The sequence below is a fragment of the Lepisosteus platostomus genome, unplaced genomic scaffold, assembly GCF_059453375.1.
Source record: "Lepisosteus platostomus isolate fLepPlt1 unplaced genomic scaffold, fLepPlt1.hap1 Scaffold_143_H1, whole genome shotgun sequence".
Lineage (NCBI taxonomy): Eukaryota > Metazoa > Chordata > Actinopteri > Semionotiformes > Lepisosteidae > Lepisosteus > Lepisosteus platostomus.
In genome coordinates, this window is record NW_028291524.1 from 67299 (window position 1) to 89459 (window position 22161).

Here is a 22161-nt window from a genome sequence, read left to right on the forward strand (position 1 = left end):
CCGTCACCGCCGTCGTCTTCTTCCCCGCCGTCGTCTTCTCTTCCCCTGACTTAGTCCTCTAGCCGCGGGCATGCCACGTGCTATCAGATCTAAGCCAAAAGGCCGAGAAGCGATGCCCACAAAGGCGCGGACCGACGCGCGGGCGTTCCGCTGGCGCACAGTGGCGCAGGCCGACTCCTCTGGAGCCCGGGACCCGCGCAGCTGCCGGCCTCCCTGCAGCCAGAGGCCTGCCGCGGGACTCTGCTCCCCCACTCTCTTGCCTGCCCGCCTGCCTTCCTGCCAGTCCCGGGCGGGGGCCCTGCTCTTTGATCTTCTGTCAACGGCCCGACAACGACCGCAGCCGCAGGGGGCGCCAGCCGCCCGGCCTCCTTAGCTTAGGCCCCTCCCACCGGCAGCAGCTGCGCCCAACCGGCTGCAAGCGAAAGCCGAGCGCCAGCACCTGCGGGCAGAGGCAAGGGGCAGCTCTCTCTCGGGAGGGAGGGAGGGACGGGGACGCGCGCGCACACACGCCTGCCTGCCGAAACAAAAGAAAGAAAAGGTGGATATACTAAGTTTTTTGGAGGGAAAACGCCCAGCTGTCGAAAGGGGCCCGCCTGCAGGGACGGGGACGGACACACACGCAAGCAAGCAAGCAAGCAAGCAAGCAAGCAAGCCACGCCTGCCTCCCTGGGAAAAGGCTGAAAAACCTAAGTTTTTTGGAGGGAAAACGCACGGGAGCCGAAAAGGGGGCCGGCCTGCTTGCCCAGAGAGTCGAGACGCGGGAAAGCGCACAGAGGGAGCACGGGAACCGAGAGGGCGAGAGAGAGACAGAACACAGAGACACACAGATGGGGGACGAGGGACGAGACCCGAGAAGAAGGAGCTCCAGTCCACTTCGCTTGCTCGCTCGCTACCTACCTACGTCTGTCTTTTCACCGCTGAGAGAAGGTGGTGCACCGCTCCCGGAGGCGCTGCAATACCGGGCCGATGCGTGGAGAGGACGGAGCAAGCTCCTGATCCAGCTCCCTGTTCCAAAAATCCGTTTAATATGTGGTCCCCCGATGGGGGACGTATCAGATATTAAACTGATAAGAACAGATACTACACTTGATCTTAGCCAAAAGGCCGAGAAGCGATGCCCACAAAGGCGCGGACCGACGCGCGGGCGTTCCGCTGGCGCACAGTGGCGCAGGCCGACTCCTCTGGAGCCCGGGACCCGCGCAGCTGCCGGCCTCCCTGCAGCCAGAGGCCTGCCGCGGGACTCTGCTCCCCCACTCTCTTGCCTGCCCGCCTGCCTTCCTGCCAGTCCCGGGCGGGGGCCCTGCTCTTTGATCTTCTGTCAACGGCCCGACAACGACCGCAGCCGCAGGGGGCGCCAGCCGCCCGGCCTCCTTAGCTTAGGCCCCTCCCACCGGCAGCAGCTGCGCCCAACCGGCTGCAAGCGAAAGCCGAGCGCCAGCACCTGCGGGCAGAGGCAAGGGGCAGCTCTCTCTCGGGAGGGAGGGAGGGACGGGGACGCGCGCGCACACACGCCTGCCTGCCGAAACAAAAGAAAGAAAAGGTGGATATACTAAGTTTTTTGGAGGGAAAACGCCCAGCTGTCGAAAGGGGCCCGCCTGCAGGGACGGGGACGGACACACACGCAAGCAAGCAAGCAAGCAAGCAAGCAAGCAAGCCACGCCTGCCTCCCTGGGAAAAGGCTGAAAAACCTAAGTTTTTTGGAGGGAAAACGCACGGGAGCCGAAAAGGGGGCCGGCCTGCTTGCCCAGAGAGTCGAGACGCGGGAAAGCGCACAGAGGGAGCACGGGAACCGAGAGGGCGAGAGAGAGACAGAACACAGAGACACACAGATGGGGGACGAGGGACGAGACCCGAGAAGAAGGAGCTCCAGTCCACTTCGCTTGCTCGCTCGCTACCTACCTACGTCTGTCTTTTCACCGCTGAGAGAAGGTGGTGCACCGCTCCCGGAGGCGCTGCAATACCGGGCCGATGCGTGGAGAGGACGGAGCAAGCTCCTGATCCAGCTCCCTGTTCCAAAAATCCGTTTAATATGTGGTCCCCCGATGGGGGACGTATCAGATATTAAACTGATAAGAACAGATACTACACTTGATCTTAGCCAAAAGGCCGAGAAGCGATGCCCACAAAGGCGCGGACCGACGCGCGGGCGTTCCGCTGGCGCACAGTGGCGCAGGCCGACTCCTCTGGAGCCCGGGACCCGCGCAGCTGCCGGCCTCCCTGCAGCCAGAGGCCTGCCGCGGGACTCTGCTCCCCCACTCTCTTGCCTGCCCGCCTGCCTTCCTGCCAGTCCCGGGCGGGGGCCCTGCTCTTTGATCTTCTGTCAACGGCCCGACAACGACCGCAGCCGCAGGGGGCGCCAGCCGCCCGGCCTCCTTAGCTTAGGCCCCTCCCACCGGCAGCAGCTGCGCCCAACCGGCTGCAAGCGAAAGCCGAGCGCCAGCACCTGCGGGCAGAGGCAAGGGGCAGCTCTCTCTCGGGAGGGAGGGAGGGACGGGGACGCGCGCGCACACACGCCTGCCTGCCGAAACAAAAGAAAGAAAAGGTGGATATACTAAGTTTTTTGGAGGGAAAACGCCCAGCTGTCGAAAGGGGCCCGCCTGCAGGGACGGGGACGGACACACACGCAAGCAAGCAAGCAAGCAAGCAAGCAAGCAAGCCACGCCTGCCTCCCTGGGAAAAGGCTGAAAAACCTAAGTTTTTTGGAGGGAAAACGCACGGGAGCCGAAAAGGGGGCCGGCCTGCTTGCCCAGAGAGTCGAGACGCGGGAAAGCGCACAGAGGGAGCACGGGAACCGAGAGGGCGAGAGAGAGACAGAACACAGAGACACACAGATGGGGGACGAGGGACGAGACCCGAGAAGAAGGAGCTCCAGTCCACTTCGCTTGCTCGCTCGCTACCTACCTACGTCTGTCTTTTCACCGCTGAGAGAAGGTGGTGCACCGCTCCCGGAGGCGCTGCAATACCGGGCCGATGCGTGGAGAGGACGGAGCAAGCTCCTGATCCAGCTCCCTGTTCCAAAAATCCGTTTAATATGTGGTCCCCCGATGGGGGACGTATCAGATATTAAACTGATAAGAACAGATACTACACTTGATCTTAGCCAAAAGGCCGAGAAGCGATGCCCACAAAGGCGCGGACCGACGCGCGGGCGTTCCGCTGGCGCACAGTGGCGCAGGCCGACTCCTCTGGAGCCCGGGACCCGCGCAGCTGCCGGCCTCCCTGCAGCCAGAGGCCTGCCGCGGGACTCTGCTCCCCCACTCTCTTGCCTGCCCGCCTGCCTTCCTGCCAGTCCCGGGCGGGGGCCCTGCTCTTTGATCTTCTGTCAACGGCCCGACAACGACCGCAGCCGCAGGGGGCGCCAGCCGCCCGGCCTCCTTAGCTTAGGCCCCTCCCACCGGCAGCAGCTGCGCCCAACCGGCTGCAAGCGAAAGCCGAGCGCCAGCACCTGCGGGCAGAGGCAAGGGGCAGCTCTCTCTCGGGAGGGAGGGAGGGACGGGGACGCGCGCGCACACACGCCTGCCTGCCGAAACAAAAGAAAGAAAAGGTGGATATACTAAGTTTTTTGGAGGGAAAACGCCCAGCTGTCGAAAGGGGCCCGCCTGCAGGGACGGGGACGGACACACACGCAAGCAAGCAAGCAAGCAAGCAAGCAAGCAAGCCACGCCTGCCTCCCTGGGAAAAGGCTGAAAAACCTAAGTTTTTTGGAGGGAAAACGCACGGGAGCCGAAAAGGGGGCCGGCCTGCTTGCCCAGAGAGTCGAGACGCGGGAAAGCGCACAGAGGGAGCACGGGAACCGAGAGGGCGAGAGAGAGACAGAACACAGAGACACACAGATGGGGGACGAGGGACGAGACCCGAGAAGAAGGAGCTCCAGTCCACTTCGCTTGCTCGCTCGCTACCTACCTACGTCTGTCTTTTCACCGCTGAGAGAAGGTGGTGCACCGCTCCCGGAGGCGCTGCAATACCGGGCCGATGCGTGGAGAGGACGGAGCAAGCTCCTGATCCAGCTCCCTGTTCCAAAAATCCGTTTAATATGTGGTCCCCCGATGGGGGACGTATCAGATATTAAACTGATAAGAACAGATACTACACTTGATCTTAGCCAAAAGGCCGAGAAGCGATGCCCACAAAGGCGCGGACCGACGCGCGGGCGTTCCGCTGGCGCACAGTGGCGCAGGCCGACTCCTCTGGAGCCCGGGACCCGCGCAGCTGCCGGCCTCCCTGCAGCCAGAGGCCTGCCGCGGGACTCTGCTCCCCCACTCTCTTGCCTGCCCGCCTGCCTTCCTGCCAGTCCCGGGCGGGGGCCCTGCTCTTTGATCTTCTGTCAACGGCCCGACAACGACCGCAGCCGCAGGGGGCGCCAGCCGCCCGGCCTCCTTAGCTTAGGCCCCTCCCACCGGCAGCAGCTGCGCCCAACCGGCTGCAAGCGAAAGCCGAGCGCCAGCACCTGCGGGCAGAGGCAAGGGGCAGCTCTCTCTCGGGAGGGAGGGAGGGACGGGGACGCGCGCGCACACACGCCTGCCTGCCGAAACAAAAGAAAGAAAAGGTGGATATACTAAGTTTTTTGGAGGGAAAACGCCCAGCTGTCGAAAGGGGCCCGCCTGCAGGGACGGGGACGGACACACACGCAAGCAAGCAAGCAAGCAAGCAAGCAAGCAAGCCACGCCTGCCTCCCTGGGAAAAGGCTGAAAAACCTAAGTTTTTTGGAGGGAAAACGCACGGGAGCCGAAAAGGGGGCCGGCCTGCTTGCCCAGAGAGTCGAGACGCGGGAAAGCGCACAGAGGGAGCACGGGAACCGAGAGGGCGAGAGAGAGACAGAACACAGAGACACACAGATGGGGGACGAGGGACGAGACCCGAGAAGAAGGAGCTCCAGTCCACTTCGCTTGCTCGCTCGCTACCTACCTACGTCTGTCTTTTCACCGCTGAGAGAAGGTGGTGCACCGCTCCCGGAGGCGCTGCAATACCGGGCCGATGCGTGGAGAGGACGGAGCAAGCTCCTGATCCAGCTCCCTGTTCCAAAAATCCGTTTAATATGTGGTCCCCCGATGGGGGACGTATCAGATATTAAACTGATAAGAACAGATACTACACTTGATCTTAGCCAAAAGGCCGAGAAGCGATGCCCACAAAGGCGCGGACCGACGCGCGGGCGTTCCGCTGGCGCACAGTGGCGCAGGCCGACTCCTCTGGAGCCCGGGACCCGCGCAGCTGCCGGCCTCCCTGCAGCCAGAGGCCTGCCGCGGGACTCTGCTCCCCCACTCTCTTGCCTGCCCGCCTGCCTTCCTGCCAGTCCCGGGCGGGGGCCCTGCTCTTTGATCTTCTGTCAACGGCCCGACAACGACCGCAGCCGCAGGGGGCGCCAGCCGCCCGGCCTCCTTAGCTTAGGCCCCTCCCACCGGCAGCAGCTGCGCCCAACCGGCTGCAAGCGAAAGCCGAGCGCCAGCACCTGCGGGCAGAGGCAAGGGGCAGCTCTCTCTCGGGAGGGAGGGAGGGACGGGGACGCGCGCGCACACACGCCTGCCTGCCGAAACAAAAGAAAGAAAAGGTGGATATACTAAGTTTTTTGGAGGGAAAACGCCCAGCTGTCGAAAGGGGCCCGCCTGCAGGGACGGGGACGGACACACACGCAAGCAAGCAAGCAAGCAAGCAAGCAAGCAAGCCACGCCTGCCTCCCTGGGAAAAGGCTGAAAAACCTAAGTTTTTTGGAGGGAAAACGCACGGGAGCCGAAAAGGGGGCCGGCCTGCTTGCCCAGAGAGTCGAGACGCGGGAAAGCGCACAGAGGGAGCACGGGAACCGAGAGGGCGAGAGAGAGACAGAACACAGAGACACACAGATGGGGGACGAGGGACGAGACCCGAGAAGAAGGAGCTCCAGTCCACTTCGCTTGCTCGCTCGCTACCTACCTACGTCTGTCTTTTCACCGCTGAGAGAAGGTGGTGCACCGCTCCCGGAGGCGCTGCAATACCGGGCCGATGCGTGGAGAGGACGGAGCAAGCTCCTGATCCAGCTCCCTGTTCCAAAAATCCGTTTAATATGTGGTCCCCCGATGGGGGACGTATCAGATATTAAACTGATAAGAACAGATACTACACTTGATCTTAGCCAAAAGGCCGAGAAGCGATGCCCACAAAGGCGCGGACCGACGCGCGGGCGTTCCGCTGGCGCACAGTGGCGCAGGCCGACTCCTCTGGAGCCCGGGACCCGCGCAGCTGCCGGCCTCCCTGCAGCCAGAGGCCTGCCGCGGGACTCTGCTCCCCCACTCTCTTGCCTGCCCGCCTGCCTTCCTGCCAGTCCCGGGCGGGGGCCCTGCTCTTTGATCTTCTGTCAACGGCCCGACAACGACCGCAGCCGCAGGGGGCGCCAGCCGCCCGGCCTCCTTAGCTTAGGCCCCTCCCACCGGCAGCAGCTGCGCCCAACCGGCTGCAAGCGAAAGCCGAGCGCCAGCACCTGCGGGCAGAGGCAAGGGGCAGCTCTCTCTCGGGAGGGAGGGAGGGACGGGGACGCGCGCGCACACACGCCTGCCTGCCGAAACAAAAGAAAGAAAAGGTGGATATACTAAGTTTTTTGGAGGGAAAACGCCCAGCTGTCGAAAGGGGCCCGCCTGCAGGGACGGGGACGGACACACACGCAAGCAAGCAAGCAAGCAAGCAAGCAAGCAAGCCACGCCTGCCTCCCTGGGAAAAGGCTGAAAAACCTAAGTTTTTTGGAGGGAAAACGCACGGGAGCCGAAAAGGGGGCCGGCCTGCTTGCCCAGAGAGTCGAGACGCGGGAAAGCGCACAGAGGGAGCACGGGAACCGAGAGGGCGAGAGAGAGACAGAACACAGAGACACACAGATGGGGGACGAGGGACGAGACCCGAGAAGAAGGAGCTCCAGTCCACTTCGCTTGCTCGCTCGCTACCTACCTACGTCTGTCTTTTCACCGCTGAGAGAAGGTGGTGCACCGCTCCCGGAGGCGCTGCAATACCGGGCCGATGCGTGGAGAGGACGGAGCAAGCTCCTGATCCAGCTCCCTGTTCCAAAAATCCGTTTAATATGTGGTCCCCCGATGGGGGACGTATCAGATATTAAACTGATAAGAACAGATACTACACTTGATCTTAGCCAAAAGGCCGAGAAGCGATGCCCACAAAGGCGCGGACCGACGCGCGGGCGTTCCGCTGGCGCACAGTGGCGCAGGCCGACTCCTCTGGAGCCCGGGACCCGCGCAGCTGCCGGCCTCCCTGCAGCCAGAGGCCTGCCGCGGGACTCTGCTCCCCCACTCTCTTGCCTGCCCGCCTGCCTTCCTGCCAGTCCCGGGCGGGGGCCCTGCTCTTTGATCTTCTGTCAACGGCCCGACAACGACCGCAGCCGCAGGGGGCGCCAGCCGCCCGGCCTCCTTAGCTTAGGCCCCTCCCACCGGCAGCAGCTGCGCCCAACCGGCTGCAAGCGAAAGCCGAGCGCCAGCACCTGCGGGCAGAGGCAAGGGGCAGCTCTCTCTCGGGAGGGAGGGAGGGACGGGGACGCGCGCGCACACACGCCTGCCTGCCGAAACAAAAGAAAGAAAAGGTGGATATACTAAGTTTTTTGGAGGGAAAACGCCCAGCTGTCGAAAGGGGCCCGCCTGCAGGGACGGGGACGGACACACACGCAAGCAAGCAAGCAAGCAAGCAAGCAAGCAAGCCACGCCTGCCTCCCTGGGAAAAGGCTGAAAAACCTAAGTTTTTTGGAGGGAAAACGCACGGGAGCCGAAAAGGGGGCCGGCCTGCTTGCCCAGAGAGTCGAGACGCGGGAAAGCGCACAGAGGGAGCACGGGAACCGAGAGGGCGAGAGAGAGACAGAACACAGAGACACACAGATGGGGGACGAGGGACGAGACCCGAGAAGAAGGAGCTCCAGTCCACTTCGCTTGCTCGCTCGCTACCTACCTACGTCTGTCTTTTCACCGCTGAGAGAAGGTGGTGCACCGCTCCCGGAGGCGCTGCAATACCGGGCCGATGCGTGGAGAGGACGGAGCAAGCTCCTGATCCAGCTCCCTGTTCCAAAAATCCGTTTAATATGTGGTCCCCCGATGGGGGACGTATCAGATATTAAACTGATAAGAACAGATACTACACTTGATCTTAGCCAAAAGGCCGAGAAGCGATGCCCACAAAGGCGCGGACCGACGCGCGGGCGTTCCGCTGGCGCACAGTGGCGCAGGCCGACTCCTCTGGAGCCCGGGACCCGCGCAGCTGCCGGCCTCCCTGCAGCCAGAGGCCTGCCGCGGGACTCTGCTCCCCCACTCTCTTGCCTGCCCGCCTGCCTTCCTGCCAGTCCCGGGCGGGGGCCCTGCTCTTTGATCTTCTGTCAACGGCCCGACAACGACCGCAGCCGCAGGGGGCGCCAGCCGCCCGGCCTCCTTAGCTTAGGCCCCTCCCACCGGCAGCAGCTGCGCCCAACCGGCTGCAAGCGAAAGCCGAGCGCCAGCACCTGCGGGCAGAGGCAAGGGGCAGCTCTCTCTCGGGAGGGAGGGAGGGACGGGGACGCGCGCGCACACACGCCTGCCTGCCGAAACAAAAGAAAGAAAAGGTGGATATACTAAGTTTTTTGGAGGGAAAACGCCCAGCTGTCGAAAGGGGCCCGCCTGCAGGGACGGGGACGGACACACACGCAAGCAAGCAAGCAAGCAAGCAAGCAAGCAAGCCACGCCTGCCTCCCTGGGAAAAGGCTGAAAAACCTAAGTTTTTTGGAGGGAAAACGCACGGGAGCCGAAAAGGGGGCCGGCCTGCTTGCCCAGAGAGTCGAGACGCGGGAAAGCGCACAGAGGGAGCACGGGAACCGAGAGGGCGAGAGAGAGACAGAACACAGAGACACACAGATGGGGGACGAGGGACGAGACCCGAGAAGAAGGAGCTCCAGTCCACTTCGCTTGCTCGCTCGCTACCTACCTACGTCTGTCTTTTCACCGCTGAGAGAAGGTGGTGCACCGCTCCCGGAGGCGCTGCAATACCGGGCCGATGCGTGGAGAGGACGGAGCAAGCTCCTGATCCAGCTCCCTGTTCCAAAAATCCGTTTAATATGTGGTCCCCCGATGGGGGACGTATCAGATATTAAACTGATAAGAACAGATACTACACTTGATCTTAGCCAAAAGGCCGAGAAGCGATGCCCACAAAGGCGCGGACCGACGCGCGGGCGTTCCGCTGGCGCACAGTGGCGCAGGCCGACTCCTCTGGAGCCCGGGACCCGCGCAGCTGCCGGCCTCCCTGCAGCCAGAGGCCTGCCGCGGGACTCTGCTCCCCCACTCTCTTGCCTGCCCGCCTGCCTTCCTGCCAGTCCCGGGCGGGGGCCCTGCTCTTTGATCTTCTGTCAACGGCCCGACAACGACCGCAGCCGCAGGGGGCGCCAGCCGCCCGGCCTCCTTAGCTTAGGCCCCTCCCACCGGCAGCAGCTGCGCCCAACCGGCTGCAAGCGAAAGCCGAGCGCCAGCACCTGCGGGCAGAGGCAAGGGGCAGCTCTCTCTCGGGAGGGAGGGAGGGACGGGGACGCGCGCGCACACACGCCTGCCTGCCGAAACAAAAGAAAGAAAAGGTGGATATACTAAGTTTTTTGGAGGGAAAACGCCCAGCTGTCGAAAGGGGCCCGCCTGCAGGGACGGGGACGGACACACACGCAAGCAAGCAAGCAAGCAAGCAAGCAAGCAAGCCACGCCTGCCTCCCTGGGAAAAGGCTGAAAAACCTAAGTTTTTTGGAGGGAAAACGCACGGGAGCCGAAAAGGGGGCCGGCCTGCTTGCCCAGAGAGTCGAGACGCGGGAAAGCGCACAGAGGGAGCACGGGAACCGAGAGGGCGAGAGAGAGACAGAACACAGAGACACACAGATGGGGGACGAGGGACGAGACCCGAGAAGAAGGAGCTCCAGTCCACTTCGCTTGCTCGCTCGCTACCTACCTACGTCTGTCTTTTCACCGCTGAGAGAAGGTGGTGCACCGCTCCCGGAGGCGCTGCAATACCGGGCCGATGCGTGGAGAGGACGGAGCAAGCTCCTGATCCAGCTCCCTGTTCCAAAAATCCGTTTAATATGTGGTCCCCCGATGGGGGACGTATCAGATATTAAACTGATAAGAACAGATACTACACTTGATCTTAGCCAAAAGGCCGAGAAGCGATGCCCACAAAGGCGCGGACCGACGCGCGGGCGTTCCGCTGGCGCACAGTGGCGCAGGCCGACTCCTCTGGAGCCCGGGACCCGCGCAGCTGCCGGCCTCCCTGCAGCCAGAGGCCTGCCGCGGGACTCTGCTCCCCCACTCTCTTGCCTGCCCGCCTGCCTTCCTGCCAGTCCCGGGCGGGGGCCCTGCTCTTTGATCTTCTGTCAACGGCCCGACAACGACCGCAGCCGCAGGGGGCGCCAGCCGCCCGGCCTCCTTAGCTTAGGCCCCTCCCACCGGCAGCAGCTGCGCCCAACCGGCTGCAAGCGAAAGCCGAGCGCCAGCACCTGCGGGCAGAGGCAAGGGGCAGCTCTCTCTCGGGAGGGAGGGAGGGACGGGGACGCGCGCGCACACACGCCTGCCTGCCGAAACAAAAGAAAGAAAAGGTGGATATACTAAGTTTTTTGGAGGGAAAACGCCCAGCTGTCGAAAGGGGCCCGCCTGCAGGGACGGGGACGGACACACACGCAAGCAAGCAAGCAAGCAAGCAAGCAAGCAAGCCACGCCTGCCTCCCTGGGAAAAGGCTGAAAAACCTAAGTTTTTTGGAGGGAAAACGCACGGGAGCCGAAAAGGGGGCCGGCCTGCTTGCCCAGAGAGTCGAGACGCGGGAAAGCGCACAGAGGGAGCACGGGAACCGAGAGGGCGAGAGAGAGACAGAACACAGAGACACACAGATGGGGGACGAGGGACGAGACCCGAGAAGAAGGAGCTCCAGTCCACTTCGCTTGCTCGCTCGCTACCTACCTACGTCTGTCTTTTCACCGCTGAGAGAAGGTGGTGCACCGCTCCCGGAGGCGCTGCAATACCGGGCCGATGCGTGGAGAGGACGGAGCAAGCTCCTGATCCAGCTCCCTGTTCCAAAAATCCGTTTAATATGTGGTCCCCCGATGGGGGACGTATCAGATATTAAACTGATAAGAACAGATACTACACTTGATCTTAGCCAAAAGGCCGAGAAGCGATGCCCACAAAGGCGCGGACCGACGCGCGGGCGTTCCGCTGGCGCACAGTGGCGCAGGCCGACTCCTCTGGAGCCCGGGACCCGCGCAGCTGCCGGCCTCCCTGCAGCCAGAGGCCTGCCGCGGGACTCTGCTCCCCCACTCTCTTGCCTGCCCGCCTGCCTTCCTGCCAGTCCCGGGCGGGGGCCCTGCTCTTTGATCTTCTGTCAACGGCCCGACAACGACCGCAGCCGCAGGGGGCGCCAGCCGCCCGGCCTCCTTAGCTTAGGCCCCTCCCACCGGCAGCAGCTGCGCCCAACCGGCTGCAAGCGAAAGCCGAGCGCCAGCACCTGCGGGCAGAGGCAAGGGGCAGCTCTCTCTCGGGAGGGAGGGAGGGACGGGGACGCGCGCGCACACACGCCTGCCTGCCGAAACAAAAGAAAGAAAAGGTGGATATACTAAGTTTTTTGGAGGGAAAACGCCCAGCTGTCGAAAGGGGCCCGCCTGCAGGGACGGGGACGGACACACACGCAAGCAAGCAAGCAAGCAAGCAAGCAAGCAAGCCACGCCTGCCTCCCTGGGAAAAGGCTGAAAAACCTAAGTTTTTTGGAGGGAAAACGCACGGGAGCCGAAAAGGGGGCCGGCCTGCTTGCCCAGAGAGTCGAGACGCGGGAAAGCGCACAGAGGGAGCACGGGAACCGAGAGGGCGAGAGAGAGACAGAACACAGAGACACACAGATGGGGGACGAGGGACGAGACCCGAGAAGAAGGAGCTCCAGTCCACTTCGCTTGCTCGCTCGCTACCTACCTACGTCTGTCTTTTCACCGCTGAGAGAAGGTGGTGCACCGCTCCCGGAGGCGCTGCAATACCGGGCCGATGCGTGGAGAGGACGGAGCAAGCTCCTGATCCAGCTCCCTGTTCCAAAAATCCGTTTAATATGTGGTCCCCCGATGGGGGACGTATCAGATATTAAACTGATAAGAACAGATACTACACTTGATCTTAGCCAAAAGGCCGAGAAGCGATGCCCACAAAGGCGCGGACCGACGCGCGGGCGTTCCGCTGGCGCACAGTGGCGCAGGCCGACTCCTCTGGAGCCCGGGACCCGCGCAGCTGCCGGCCTCCCTGCAGCCAGAGGCCTGCCGCGGGACTCTGCTCCCCCACTCTCTTGCCTGCCCGCCTGCCTTCCTGCCAGTCCCGGGCGGGGGCCCTGCTCTTTGATCTTCTGTCAACGGCCCGACAACGACCGCAGCCGCAGGGGGCGCCAGCCGCCCGGCCTCCTTAGCTTAGGCCCCTCCCACCGGCAGCAGCTGCGCCCAACCGGCTGCAAGCGAAAGCCGAGCGCCAGCACCTGCGGGCAGAGGCAAGGGGCAGCTCTCTCTCGGGAGGGAGGGAGGGACGGGGACGCGCGCGCACACACGCCTGCCTGCCGAAACAAAAGAAAGAAAAGGTGGATATACTAAGTTTTTTGGAGGGAAAACGCCCAGCTGTCGAAAGGGGCCCGCCTGCAGGGACGGGGACGGACACACACGCAAGCAAGCAAGCAAGCAAGCAAGCAAGCAAGCCACGCCTGCCTCCCTGGGAAAAGGCTGAAAAACCTAAGTTTTTTGGAGGGAAAACGCACGGGAGCCGAAAAGGGGGCCGGCCTGCTTGCCCAGAGAGTCGAGACGCGGGAAAGCGCACAGAGGGAGCACGGGAACCGAGAGGGCGAGAGAGAGACAGAACACAGAGACACACAGATGGGGGACGAGGGACGAGACCCGAGAAGAAGGAGCTCCAGTCCACTTCGCTTGCTCGCTCGCTACCTACCTACGTCTGTCTTTTCACCGCTGAGAGAAGGTGGTGCACCGCTCCCGGAGGCGCTGCAATACCGGGCCGATGCGTGGAGAGGACGGAGCAAGCTCCTGATCCAGCTCCCTGTTCCAAAAATCCGTTTAATATGTGGTCCCCCGATGGGGGACGTATCAGATATTAAACTGATAAGAACAGATACTACACTTGATCTTAGCCAAAAGGCCGAGAAGCGATGCCCACAAAGGCGCGGACCGACGCGCGGGCGTTCCGCTGGCGCACAGTGGCGCAGGCCGACTCCTCTGGAGCCCGGGACCCGCGCAGCTGCCGGCCTCCCTGCAGCCAGAGGCCTGCCGCGGGACTCTGCTCCCCCACTCTCTTGCCTGCCCGCCTGCCTTCCTGCCAGTCCCGGGCGGGGGCCCTGCTCTTTGATCTTCTGTCAACGGCCCGACAACGACCGCAGCCGCAGGGGGCGCCAGCCGCCCGGCCTCCTTAGCTTAGGCCCCTCCCACCGGCAGCAGCTGCGCCCAACCGGCTGCAAGCGAAAGCCGAGCGCCAGCACCTGCGGGCAGAGGCAAGGGGCAGCTCTCTCTCGGGAGGGAGGGAGGGACGGGGACGCGCGCGCACACACGCCTGCCTGCCGAAACAAAAGAAAGAAAAGGTGGATATACTAAGTTTTTTGGAGGGAAAACGCCCAGCTGTCGAAAGGGGCCCGCCTGCAGGGACGGGGACGGACACACACGCAAGCAAGCAAGCAAGCAAGCAAGCAAGCAAGCCACGCCTGCCTCCCTGGGAAAAGGCTGAAAAACCTAAGTTTTTTGGAGGGAAAACGCACGGGAGCCGAAAAGGGGGCCGGCCTGCTTGCCCAGAGAGTCGAGACGCGGGAAAGCGCACAGAGGGAGCACGGGAACCGAGAGGGCGAGAGAGAGACAGAACACAGAGACACACAGATGGGGGACGAGGGACGAGACCCGAGAAGAAGGAGCTCCAGTCCACTTCGCTTGCTCGCTCGCTACCTACCTACGTCTGTCTTTTCACCGCTGAGAGAAGGTGGTGCACCGCTCCCGGAGGCGCTGCAATACCGGGCCGATGCGTGGAGAGGACGGAGCAAGCTCCTGATCCAGCTCCCTGTTCCAAAAATCCGTTTAATATGTGGTCCCCCGATGGGGGACGTATCAGATATTAAACTGATAAGAACAGATACTACACTTGATCTTAGCCAAAAGGCCGAGAAGCGATGCCCACAAAGGCGCGGACCGACGCGCGGGCGTTCCGCTGGCGCACAGTGGCGCAGGCCGACTCCTCTGGAGCCCGGGACCCGCGCAGCTGCCGGCCTCCCTGCAGCCAGAGGCCTGCCGCGGGACTCTGCTCCCCCACTCTCTTGCCTGCCCGCCTGCCTTCCTGCCAGTCCCGGGCGGGGGCCCTGCTCTTTGATCTTCTGTCAACGGCCCGACAACGACCGCAGCCGCAGGGGGCGCCAGCCGCCCGGCCTCCTTAGCTTAGGCCCCTCCCACCGGCAGCAGCTGCGCCCAACCGGCTGCAAGCGAAAGCCGAGCGCCAGCACCTGCGGGCAGAGGCAAGGGGCAGCTCTCTCTCGGGAGGGAGGGAGGGACGGGGACGCGCGCGCACACACGCCTGCCTGCCGAAACAAAAGAAAGAAAAGGTGGATATACTAAGTTTTTTGGAGGGAAAACGCCCAGCTGTCGAAAGGGGCCCGCCTGCAGGGACGGGGACGGACACACACGCAAGCAAGCAAGCAAGCAAGCAAGCAAGCAAGCCACGCCTGCCTCCCTGGGAAAAGGCTGAAAAACCTAAGTTTTTTGGAGGGAAAACGCACGGGAGCCGAAAAGGGGGCCGGCCTGCTTGCCCAGAGAGTCGAGACGCGGGAAAGCGCACAGAGGGAGCACGGGAACCGAGAGGGCGAGAGAGAGACAGAACACAGAGACACACAGATGGGGGACGAGGGACGAGACCCGAGAAGAAGGAGCTCCAGTCCACTTCGCTTGCTCGCTCGCTACCTACCTACGTCTGTCTTTTCACCGCTGAGAGAAGGTGGTGCACCGCTCCCGGAGGCGCTGCAATACCGGGCCGATGCGTGGAGAGGACGGAGCAAGCTCCTGATCCAGCTCCCTGTTCCAAAAATCCGTTTAATATGTGGTCCCCCGATGGGGGACGTATCAGATATTAAACTGATAAGAACAGATACTACACTTGATCTTAGCCAAAAGGCCGAGAAGCGATGCCCACAAAGGCGCGGACCGACGCGCGGGCGTTCCGCTGGCGCACAGTGGCGCAGGCCGACTCCTCTGGAGCCCGGGACCCGCGCAGCTGCCGGCCTCCCTGCAGCCAGAGGCCTGCCGCGGGACTCTGCTCCCCCACTCTCTTGCCTGCCCGCCTGCCTTCCTGCCAGTCCCGGGCGGGGGCCCTGCTCTTTGATCTTCTGTCAACGGCCCGACAACGACCGCAGCCGCAGGGGGCGCCAGCCGCCCGGCCTCCTTAGCTTAGGCCCCTCCCACCGGCAGCAGCTGCGCCCAACCGGCTGCAAGCGAAAGCCGAGCGCCAGCACCTGCGGGCAGAGGCAAGGGGCAGCTCTCTCTCGGGAGGGAGGGAGGGACGGGGACGCGCGCGCACACACGCCTGCCTGCCGAAACAAAAGAAAGAAAAGGTGGATATACTAAGTTTTTTGGAGGGAAAACGCCCAGCTGTCGAAAGGGGCCCGCCTGCAGGGACGGGGACGGACACACACGCAAGCAAGCAAGCAAGCAAGCAAGCAAGCAAGCCACGCCTGCCTCCCTGGGAAAAGGCTGAAAAACCTAAGTTTTTTGGAGGGAAAACGCACGGGAGCCGAAAAGGGGGCCGGCCTGCTTGCCCAGAGAGTCGAGACGCGGGAAAGCGCACAGAGGGAGCACGGGAACCGAGAGGGCGAGAGAGAGACAGAACACAGAGACACACAGATGGGGGACGAGGGACGAGACCCGAGAAGAAGGAGCTCCAGTCCACTTCGCTTGCTCGCTCGCTACCTACCTACGTCTGTCTTTTCACCGCTGAGAGAAGGTGGTGCACCGCTCCCGGAGGCGCTGCAATACCGGGCCGATGCGTGGAGAGGACGGAGCAAGCTCCTGATCCAGCTCCCTGTTCCAAAAATCCGTTTAATATGTGGTCCCCCGATGGGGGACGTATCAGATATTAAACTGATAAGAACAGATACTACACTTGATCTTAGCCAAAAGGCCGAGAAGCGATGCCCACAAAGGCGCGGACCGACGCGCGGGCGTTCCGCTGGCGCACAGTGGCGCAGGCCGACTCCTCTGGAGCCCGGGACCCGCGCAGCTGCCGGCCTCCCTGCAGCCAGAGGCCTGCCGCGGGACTCTGCTCCCCCACTCTCTTGCCTGCCCGCCTGCCTTCCTGCCAGTCCCGGGCGGGGGCCCTGCTCTTTGATCTTCTGTCAACGGCCCGACAACGACCGCAGCCGCAGGGGGCGCCAGCCGCCCGGCCTCCTTAGCTTAGGCCCCTCCCACCGGCAGCAGCTGCGCCCAACCGGCTGCAAGCGAAAGCCGAGCGCCAGCACCTGCGGGCAGAGGCAAGGGGCAGCTCTCTCTCGGGAGGGAGGGAGGGACGGGGACGCGCGCGCACACACGCCTGCCTGCCGAAACAAAAGAAAGAAAAGGTGGATATACTAAGTTTTTTGGAGGGAAAACGCCCAGCTGTCGAAAGGGGCCCGCCTGCAGGGACGGGGACGGACACACACGCAAGCAAGCAAGCAAGCAAGCAAGCAAGCAAGCCACGCCTGCCTCCCTGGGAAAAGGCTGAAAAACCTAAGTTTTTTGGAGGGAAAACGCACGGGAGCCGAAAAGGGGGCCGGCCTGCTTGCCCAGAGAGTCGAGACGCGGGAAAGCGCACAGAGGGAGCACGGGAACCGAGAGGGCGAGAGAGAGACAGAACACAGAGACACACAGATGGGGGACGAGGGACGAGACCCGAGAAGAAGGAGCTCCAGTCCACTTCGCTTGCTCGCTCGCTACCTACCTACGTCTGTCTTTTCACCGCTGAGAGAAGGTGGTGCACCGCTCCCGGAGGCGCTGCAATACCGGGCCGATGCGTGGAGAGGACGGAGCAAGCTCCTGATCCAGCTCCCTGTTCCAAAAATCCGTTTAATATGTGGTCCCCCGATGGGGGACGTATCAGATATTAAACTGATAAGAACAGATACTACACTTGATCTTAGCCAAAAGGCCGAGAAGCGATGCCCACAAAGGCGCGGACCGACGCGCGGGCGTTCCGCTGGCGCACAGTGGCGCAGGCCGACTCCTCTGGAGCCCGGGACCCGCGCAGCTGCCGGCCTCCCTGCAGCCAGAGGCCTGCCGCGGGACTCTGCTCCCCCACTCTCTTGCCTGCCCGCCTGCCTTCCTGCCAGTCCCGGGCGGGGGCCCTGCTCTTTGATCTTCTGTCAACGGCCCGACAACGACCGCAGCCGCAGGGGGCGCCAGCCGCCCGGCCTCCTTAGCTTAGGCCCCTCCCACCGGCAGCAGCTGCGCCCAACCGGCTGCAAGCGAAAGCCGAGCGCCAGCACCTGCGGGCAGAGGCAAGGGGCAGCTCTCTCTCGGGAGGGAGGGAGGGACGGGGACGCGCGCGCACACACGCCTGCCTGCCGAAACAAAAGAAAGAAAAGGTGGATATACTAAGTTTTTTGGAGGGAAAACGCCCAGCTGTCGAAAGGGGCCCGCCTGCAGGGACGGGGACGGACACACACGCAAGCAAGCAAGCAAGCAAGCAAGCAAGCAAGCCACGCCTGCCTCCCTGGGAAAAGGCTGAAAAACCTAAGTTTTTTGGAGGGAAAACGCACGGGAGCCGAAAAGGGGGCCGGCCTGCTTGCCCAGAGAGTCGAGACGCGGGAAAGCGCACAGAGGGAGCACGGGAACCGAGAGGGCGAGAGAGAGACAGAACACAGAGACACACAGATGGGGGACGAGGGACGAGACCCGAGAAGAAGGAGCTCCAGTCCACTTCGCTTGCTCGCTCGCTACCTACCTACGTCTGTCTTTTCACCGCTGAGAGAAGGTGGTGCACCGCTCCCGGAGGCGCTGCAATACCGGGCCGATGCGTGGAGAGGACGGAGCAAGCTCCTGATCCAGCTCCCTGTTCCAAAAATCCGTTTAATATGTGGTCCCCCGATGGGGGACGTATCAGATATTAAACTGATAAGAACAGATACTACACTTGATCTTAGCCAAAAGGCCGAGAAGCGATGCCCACAAAGGCGCGGACCGACGCGCGGGCGTTCCGCTGGCGCACAGTGGCGCAGGCCGACTCCTCTGGAGCCCGGGACCCGCGCAGCTGCCGGCCTCCCTGCAGCCAGAGGCCTGCCGCGGGACTCTGCTCCCCCACTCTCTTGCCTGCCCGCCTGCCTTCCTGCCAGTCCCGGGCGGGGGCCCTGCTCTTTGATCTTCTGTCAACGGCCCGACAACGACCGCAGCCGCAGGGGGCGCCAGCCGCCCGGCCTCCTTAGCTTAGGCCCCTCCCACCGGCAGCAGCTGCGCCCAACCGGCTGCAAGCGAAAGCCGAGCGCCAGCACCTGCGGGCAGAGGCAAGGGGCAGCTCTCTCTCGGGAGGGAGGGAGGGACGGGGACGCGCGCGCACACACGCCTGCCTGCCGAAACAAAAGAAAGAAAAGGTGGATATACTAAGTTTTTTGGAGGGAAAACGCCCAGCTGTCGAAAGGGGCCCGCCTGCAGGGACGGGGACGGACACACACGCAAGCAAGCAAGCAAGCAAGCAAGCAAGCAAGCCACGCCTGCCTCCCTGGGAAAAGGCTGAAAAACCTAAGTTTTTTGGAGGGAAAACGCACGGGAGCCGAAAAGGGGGCCGGCCTGCTTGCCCAGAGAGTCGAGACGCGGGAAAGCGCACAGAGGGAGCACGGGAACCGAGAGGGCGAGAGAGAGACAGAACACAGAGACACACAGATGGGGGACGAGGGACGAGACCCGAGAAGAAGGAGCTCCAGTCCACTTCGCTTGCTCGCTCGCTACCTACCTACGTCTGTCTTTTCACCGCTGAGAGAAGGTGGTGCACCGCTCCCGGAGGCGCTGCAATACCGGGCCGATGCGTGGAGAGGACGGAGCAAGCTCCTGATCCAGCTCCCTGTTCCAAAAATCCGTTTAATATGTGGTCCCCCGATGGGGGACGTATCAGATATTAAACTGATAAGAACAGATACTACACTTGATCTTAGCCAAAAGGCCGAGAAGCGATGCCCACAAAGGCGCGGACCGACGCGGGCGTTCCGCTGGCGCACAGTGGCGCAGGCCGACTCCTCTGGAGCCCGGGACCCGCGCAGCTGCCGGCCTCCCTGCAGCCAGAGGCCTGCCGCGGGACTCTGCTCCCCCACTCTCTTGCCTGCCCGCCTGCCTTCCTGCCAGTCCCGGGCGGGGGCCCTGCTCTTTGATCTTCTGTCAACGGCCCGACAACGACCGCAGCCGCAGGGGGCGCCAGCCGCCCGGCCTCCTTAGCTTAGGCCCCTCCCACCGGCAGCAGCTGCGCCCAACCGGCTGCAAGCGAAAGCCGAGCGCCAGCACCTGCGGGCAGAGGCAAGGGGCAGCTCTCTCTCGGGAGGGAGGGAGGGACGGGGACGCGCGCGCACACACGCCTGCCTGCCGAAACAAAAGAAAGAAAAGGTGGATATACTAAGTTTTTTGGAGGGAAAACGCCCAGCTGTCGAAAGGGGCCCGCCTGCAGGGACGGGGACGGACACACACGCAAGCAAGCAAGCAAGCAAGCAAGCAAGCAAGCCACGCCTGCCTCCCTGGGAAAAGGCTGAAAAACCTAAGTTTTTTGGAGGGAAAACGCACGGGAGCCGAAAAGGGGGCCGGCCTGCTTGCCCAGAGAGTCGAGACGCGGGAAAGCGCACAGAGGGAGCACGGGAACCGAGAGGGCGAGAGAGAGACAGAACACAGAGACACACAGATGGGGGACGAGGGACGAGACCCGAGAAGAAGGAGCTCCAGTCCACTTCGCTTGCTCGCTCGCTACCTACCTACGTCTGTCTTTTCACCGCTGAGAGAAGGTGGTGCACCGCTCCCGGAGGCGCTGCAATACCGGGCCGATGCGTGGAGAGGACGGAGCAAGCTCCTGATCCAGCTCCCTGTTCCAAAAATCCGTTTAATATGTGGTCCCCCGATGGGGACGTATCAGATATTAAACTGATAAGAACAGATACTACACTTGATCTTAGCCAAAAGGCCGAGAAGCGATGCCCACAAAGGCGCGGACCGACGCGCGGGCGTTCCGCTGGCGCACAGTGGCGCAGGCCGACTCCTCTGGAGCCCGGGACCCGCGCAGCTGCCGGCCTCCCTGCAGCCAGAGGCCTGCCGCGGGACTCTGCTCCCCCACTCTCTTGCCTGCCCGCCTGCCTTCCTGCCAGTCCCGGGCGGGGCCCCTGCTCTTTGATCTTCTGTCAACGGCCCGACAACGACCGCAGCCGCAGGGGGCGCCAGCCGCCCGGCCTCCTTAGCTTAGGCCCCTCCCACCGGCAGCAGCTGCGCCCAACCGGCTGCAAGCGAAAGCCGAGCGCCAGCACCTGCGGGCAGAGGCAAGGGGCAGCTCTCTCTCGGGAGGGAGGGAGGGACGGGGACGCGCGCGCACACACGCCTGCCTGCCGAAACAAAAGAAAGAAAAGGTGGATATACTAAGTTTTTGGAGGGAAAACGCCCAGCTGTCGAAAGGGGCCCGCCTGCAGGGACGGGGACGGACACACACGCAAGCAAGCAAGCAAGCAAGCAAGCAAGCAAGCCACGCCTGCCTCCCTGGGAAAAGGCTGAAAAACCTAAGTTTTTTGGAGGGAAAACGCACGGGAGCCGAAAAGGGGGCCGGCCTGCTTGCCCAGAGAGTCGAGACGCGGGAAAGCGCACAGAGGGAGCACGGGAACCGAGAGGGCGAGAGAGAGACAGAACACAGAGACACACAGATGGGGGACGAGGGACGAGACCCGAGAAGAAGGAGCTCCAGTCCACTTCGCTTGCTCGCTCGCTACCTACCTACGTCTGTCTTTTCACCGCTGAGAGAAGGTGGTGCACCGCTCCCGGAGGCGCTGCAATACCGGGCCGATGCGTGGAGAGGACGGAGCAAGCTCCTGATCCAGCTCCCTGTTCCAAAAATCCGTTTAATATGTGGTCCCCCGATGGGGGACGTATCAGATATTAAACTGATAAGAACAGATACTACACTTGATCTTAGCCAAAAGGCCGAGAAGCGATGCCCACAAAGGCGCGGACCGACGCGCGGGCGTTCCGCTGGCGCACAGTGGCGCAGGCCGACTCCTCTGGAGCCCGGGACCCGCGCAGCTGCCGGCCTCCCTGCAGCCAGAGGCCTGCCGCGGGACTCTGCTCCCCCACTCTCTTGCCTGCCCGCCTGCCTTCCTGCCAGTCCCGGGCGGGGGCCCTGCTCTTTGATCTTCTGTCAACGGCCCGACAACGACCGCAGCCGCAGGGGGCGCCAGCCGCCCGGCCTCCTTAGCTTAGGCCCCTCCCACCGGCAGCAGCTGCGCCCAACCGGCTGCAAGCGAAAGCCGAGCGCCAGCACCTGCGGGCAGAGGCAAGGGGCAGCTCTCTCTCGGGAGGGAGGGAGGGACGGGGACGCGCGCGCACACACGCCTGCCTGCCGAAACAAAAGAAAGAAAAGGTGGATATACTAAGTTTTTTGGAGGGAAAACGCCCAGCTGTCGAAAGGGGCCCGCCTGCAGGGACGGGGACGGACACACACGCAAGCAAGCAAGCAAGCAAGCAAGCAAGCAAGCCACGCCTGCCTCCCTGGGAAAAGGCTGAAAAACCTAAGTTTTTTGGAGGGAAAACGCACGGGAGCCGAAAAGGGGGCCGGCCTGCTTGCCCAGAGAGTCGAGACGCGGGAAAGCGCACAGAGGGAGCACGGGAACCGAGAGGGCGAGAGAGAGACAGAACACAGAGACACACAGATGGGGGACGAGGGACGAGACCCGAGAAGAAGGAGCTCCAGTCCACTTCGCTTGCTCGCTCGCTACCTACCTACGTCTGTCTTTTCACCGCTGAGAGAAGGTGGTGCACCGCTCCCGGAGGCGCTGCAATACCGGGCCGATGCGTGGAGAGGACGGAGCAAGCTCCTGATCCAGCTCCCTGTTCCAAAAATCCGTTTAATATGTGGTCCCCCGATGGGGGACGTATCAGATATTAAACTGATAAGAACAGATACTACACTTGATCTTAGCCAAAAGGCCGAGAAGCGATGCCCACA

The 22161-nt window shown here is 63.0% G+C and overlaps 22 non-coding genes across 22 annotated transcripts; all 22 read right to left on the reverse strand.

Annotated features, from left to right (window-relative positions):
• Positions 1-925: 925 nt before the first annotated feature.
• Positions 926-1116, reverse strand: LOC148636889 (U2 spliceosomal RNA). The gene has a single exon (XR_015931831.1). It is a non-coding gene; the product is annotated as a U2 spliceosomal RNA (small nuclear RNA).
• An 811-nt stretch (positions 1117-1927) lies between these two features.
• Positions 1928-2118, reverse strand: LOC148636890 (U2 spliceosomal RNA). The gene has a single exon (XR_015931832.1). It is a non-coding gene; the product is annotated as a U2 spliceosomal RNA (small nuclear RNA).
• An 811-nt stretch (positions 2119-2929) lies between these two features.
• LOC148636891 (U2 spliceosomal RNA) lies at positions 2930-3120 on the reverse strand. Its single transcript, XR_015931833.1, has one exon. It is a non-coding gene; the product is annotated as a U2 spliceosomal RNA (small nuclear RNA).
• An 811-nt stretch (positions 3121-3931) lies between these two features.
• LOC148636892 (U2 spliceosomal RNA) lies at positions 3932-4122 on the reverse strand. The gene has a single exon (XR_015931834.1). It is a non-coding gene; the product is annotated as a U2 spliceosomal RNA (small nuclear RNA).
• An 811-nt stretch (positions 4123-4933) lies between these two features.
• On the reverse strand, positions 4934-5124 carry LOC148636893 (U2 spliceosomal RNA). The gene has a single exon (XR_015931835.1). It is a non-coding gene; the product is annotated as a U2 spliceosomal RNA (small nuclear RNA).
• Positions 5125-5935: 811 nt separating this feature from the next.
• Positions 5936-6126, reverse strand: LOC148636894 (U2 spliceosomal RNA). The gene has a single exon (XR_015931836.1). It is a non-coding gene; the product is annotated as a U2 spliceosomal RNA (small nuclear RNA).
• Positions 6127-6937: 811 nt separating this feature from the next.
• Positions 6938-7128, reverse strand: LOC148636895 (U2 spliceosomal RNA). Its single transcript, XR_015931837.1, has one exon. It is a non-coding gene; the product is annotated as a U2 spliceosomal RNA (small nuclear RNA).
• Positions 7129-7939: 811 nt separating this feature from the next.
• LOC148636896 (U2 spliceosomal RNA) lies at positions 7940-8130 on the reverse strand. The gene has a single exon (XR_015931838.1). It is a non-coding gene; the product is annotated as a U2 spliceosomal RNA (small nuclear RNA).
• Positions 8131-8941: 811 nt separating this feature from the next.
• LOC148636897 (U2 spliceosomal RNA) lies at positions 8942-9132 on the reverse strand. Its single transcript, XR_015931840.1, has one exon. It is a non-coding gene; the product is annotated as a U2 spliceosomal RNA (small nuclear RNA).
• Positions 9133-9943: 811 nt separating this feature from the next.
• LOC148636898 (U2 spliceosomal RNA) lies at positions 9944-10134 on the reverse strand. Its single transcript, XR_015931841.1, has one exon. It is a non-coding gene; the product is annotated as a U2 spliceosomal RNA (small nuclear RNA).
• An 811-nt stretch (positions 10135-10945) lies between these two features.
• On the reverse strand, positions 10946-11136 carry LOC148636899 (U2 spliceosomal RNA). Its single transcript, XR_015931842.1, has one exon. It is a non-coding gene; the product is annotated as a U2 spliceosomal RNA (small nuclear RNA).
• Positions 11137-11947: 811 nt separating this feature from the next.
• On the reverse strand, positions 11948-12138 carry LOC148636900 (U2 spliceosomal RNA). Its single transcript, XR_015931843.1, has one exon. It is a non-coding gene; the product is annotated as a U2 spliceosomal RNA (small nuclear RNA).
• Positions 12139-12949: 811 nt separating this feature from the next.
• LOC148636901 (U2 spliceosomal RNA) lies at positions 12950-13140 on the reverse strand. The gene has a single exon (XR_015931844.1). It is a non-coding gene; the product is annotated as a U2 spliceosomal RNA (small nuclear RNA).
• Positions 13141-13951: 811 nt separating this feature from the next.
• LOC148636902 (U2 spliceosomal RNA) lies at positions 13952-14142 on the reverse strand. Its single transcript, XR_015931845.1, has one exon. It is a non-coding gene; the product is annotated as a U2 spliceosomal RNA (small nuclear RNA).
• An 811-nt stretch (positions 14143-14953) lies between these two features.
• LOC148636903 (U2 spliceosomal RNA) lies at positions 14954-15144 on the reverse strand. The gene has a single exon (XR_015931846.1). It is a non-coding gene; the product is annotated as a U2 spliceosomal RNA (small nuclear RNA).
• Positions 15145-15955: 811 nt separating this feature from the next.
• LOC148636904 (U2 spliceosomal RNA) lies at positions 15956-16146 on the reverse strand. Its single transcript, XR_015931847.1, has one exon. It is a non-coding gene; the product is annotated as a U2 spliceosomal RNA (small nuclear RNA).
• Positions 16147-16957: 811 nt separating this feature from the next.
• LOC148636905 (U2 spliceosomal RNA) lies at positions 16958-17148 on the reverse strand. Its single transcript, XR_015931848.1, has one exon. It is a non-coding gene; the product is annotated as a U2 spliceosomal RNA (small nuclear RNA).
• An 811-nt stretch (positions 17149-17959) lies between these two features.
• LOC148636906 (U2 spliceosomal RNA) lies at positions 17960-18150 on the reverse strand. The gene has a single exon (XR_015931849.1). It is a non-coding gene; the product is annotated as a U2 spliceosomal RNA (small nuclear RNA).
• Positions 18151-18961: 811 nt separating this feature from the next.
• On the reverse strand, positions 18962-19152 carry LOC148636907 (U2 spliceosomal RNA). Its single transcript, XR_015931851.1, has one exon. It is a non-coding gene; the product is annotated as a U2 spliceosomal RNA (small nuclear RNA).
• An 809-nt stretch (positions 19153-19961) lies between these two features.
• LOC148636908 (U2 spliceosomal RNA) lies at positions 19962-20151 on the reverse strand. Its single transcript, XR_015931856.1, has one exon. It is a non-coding gene; the product is annotated as a U2 spliceosomal RNA (small nuclear RNA).
• Positions 20152-20961: 810 nt separating this feature from the next.
• Positions 20962-21152, reverse strand: LOC148636909 (U2 spliceosomal RNA). Its single transcript, XR_015931852.1, has one exon. It is a non-coding gene; the product is annotated as a U2 spliceosomal RNA (small nuclear RNA).
• An 811-nt stretch (positions 21153-21963) lies between these two features.
• On the reverse strand, positions 21964-22154 carry LOC148636910 (U2 spliceosomal RNA). The gene has a single exon (XR_015931853.1). It is a non-coding gene; the product is annotated as a U2 spliceosomal RNA (small nuclear RNA).
• Between the last annotated feature and the right edge of the window lie 7 nt (positions 22155-22161).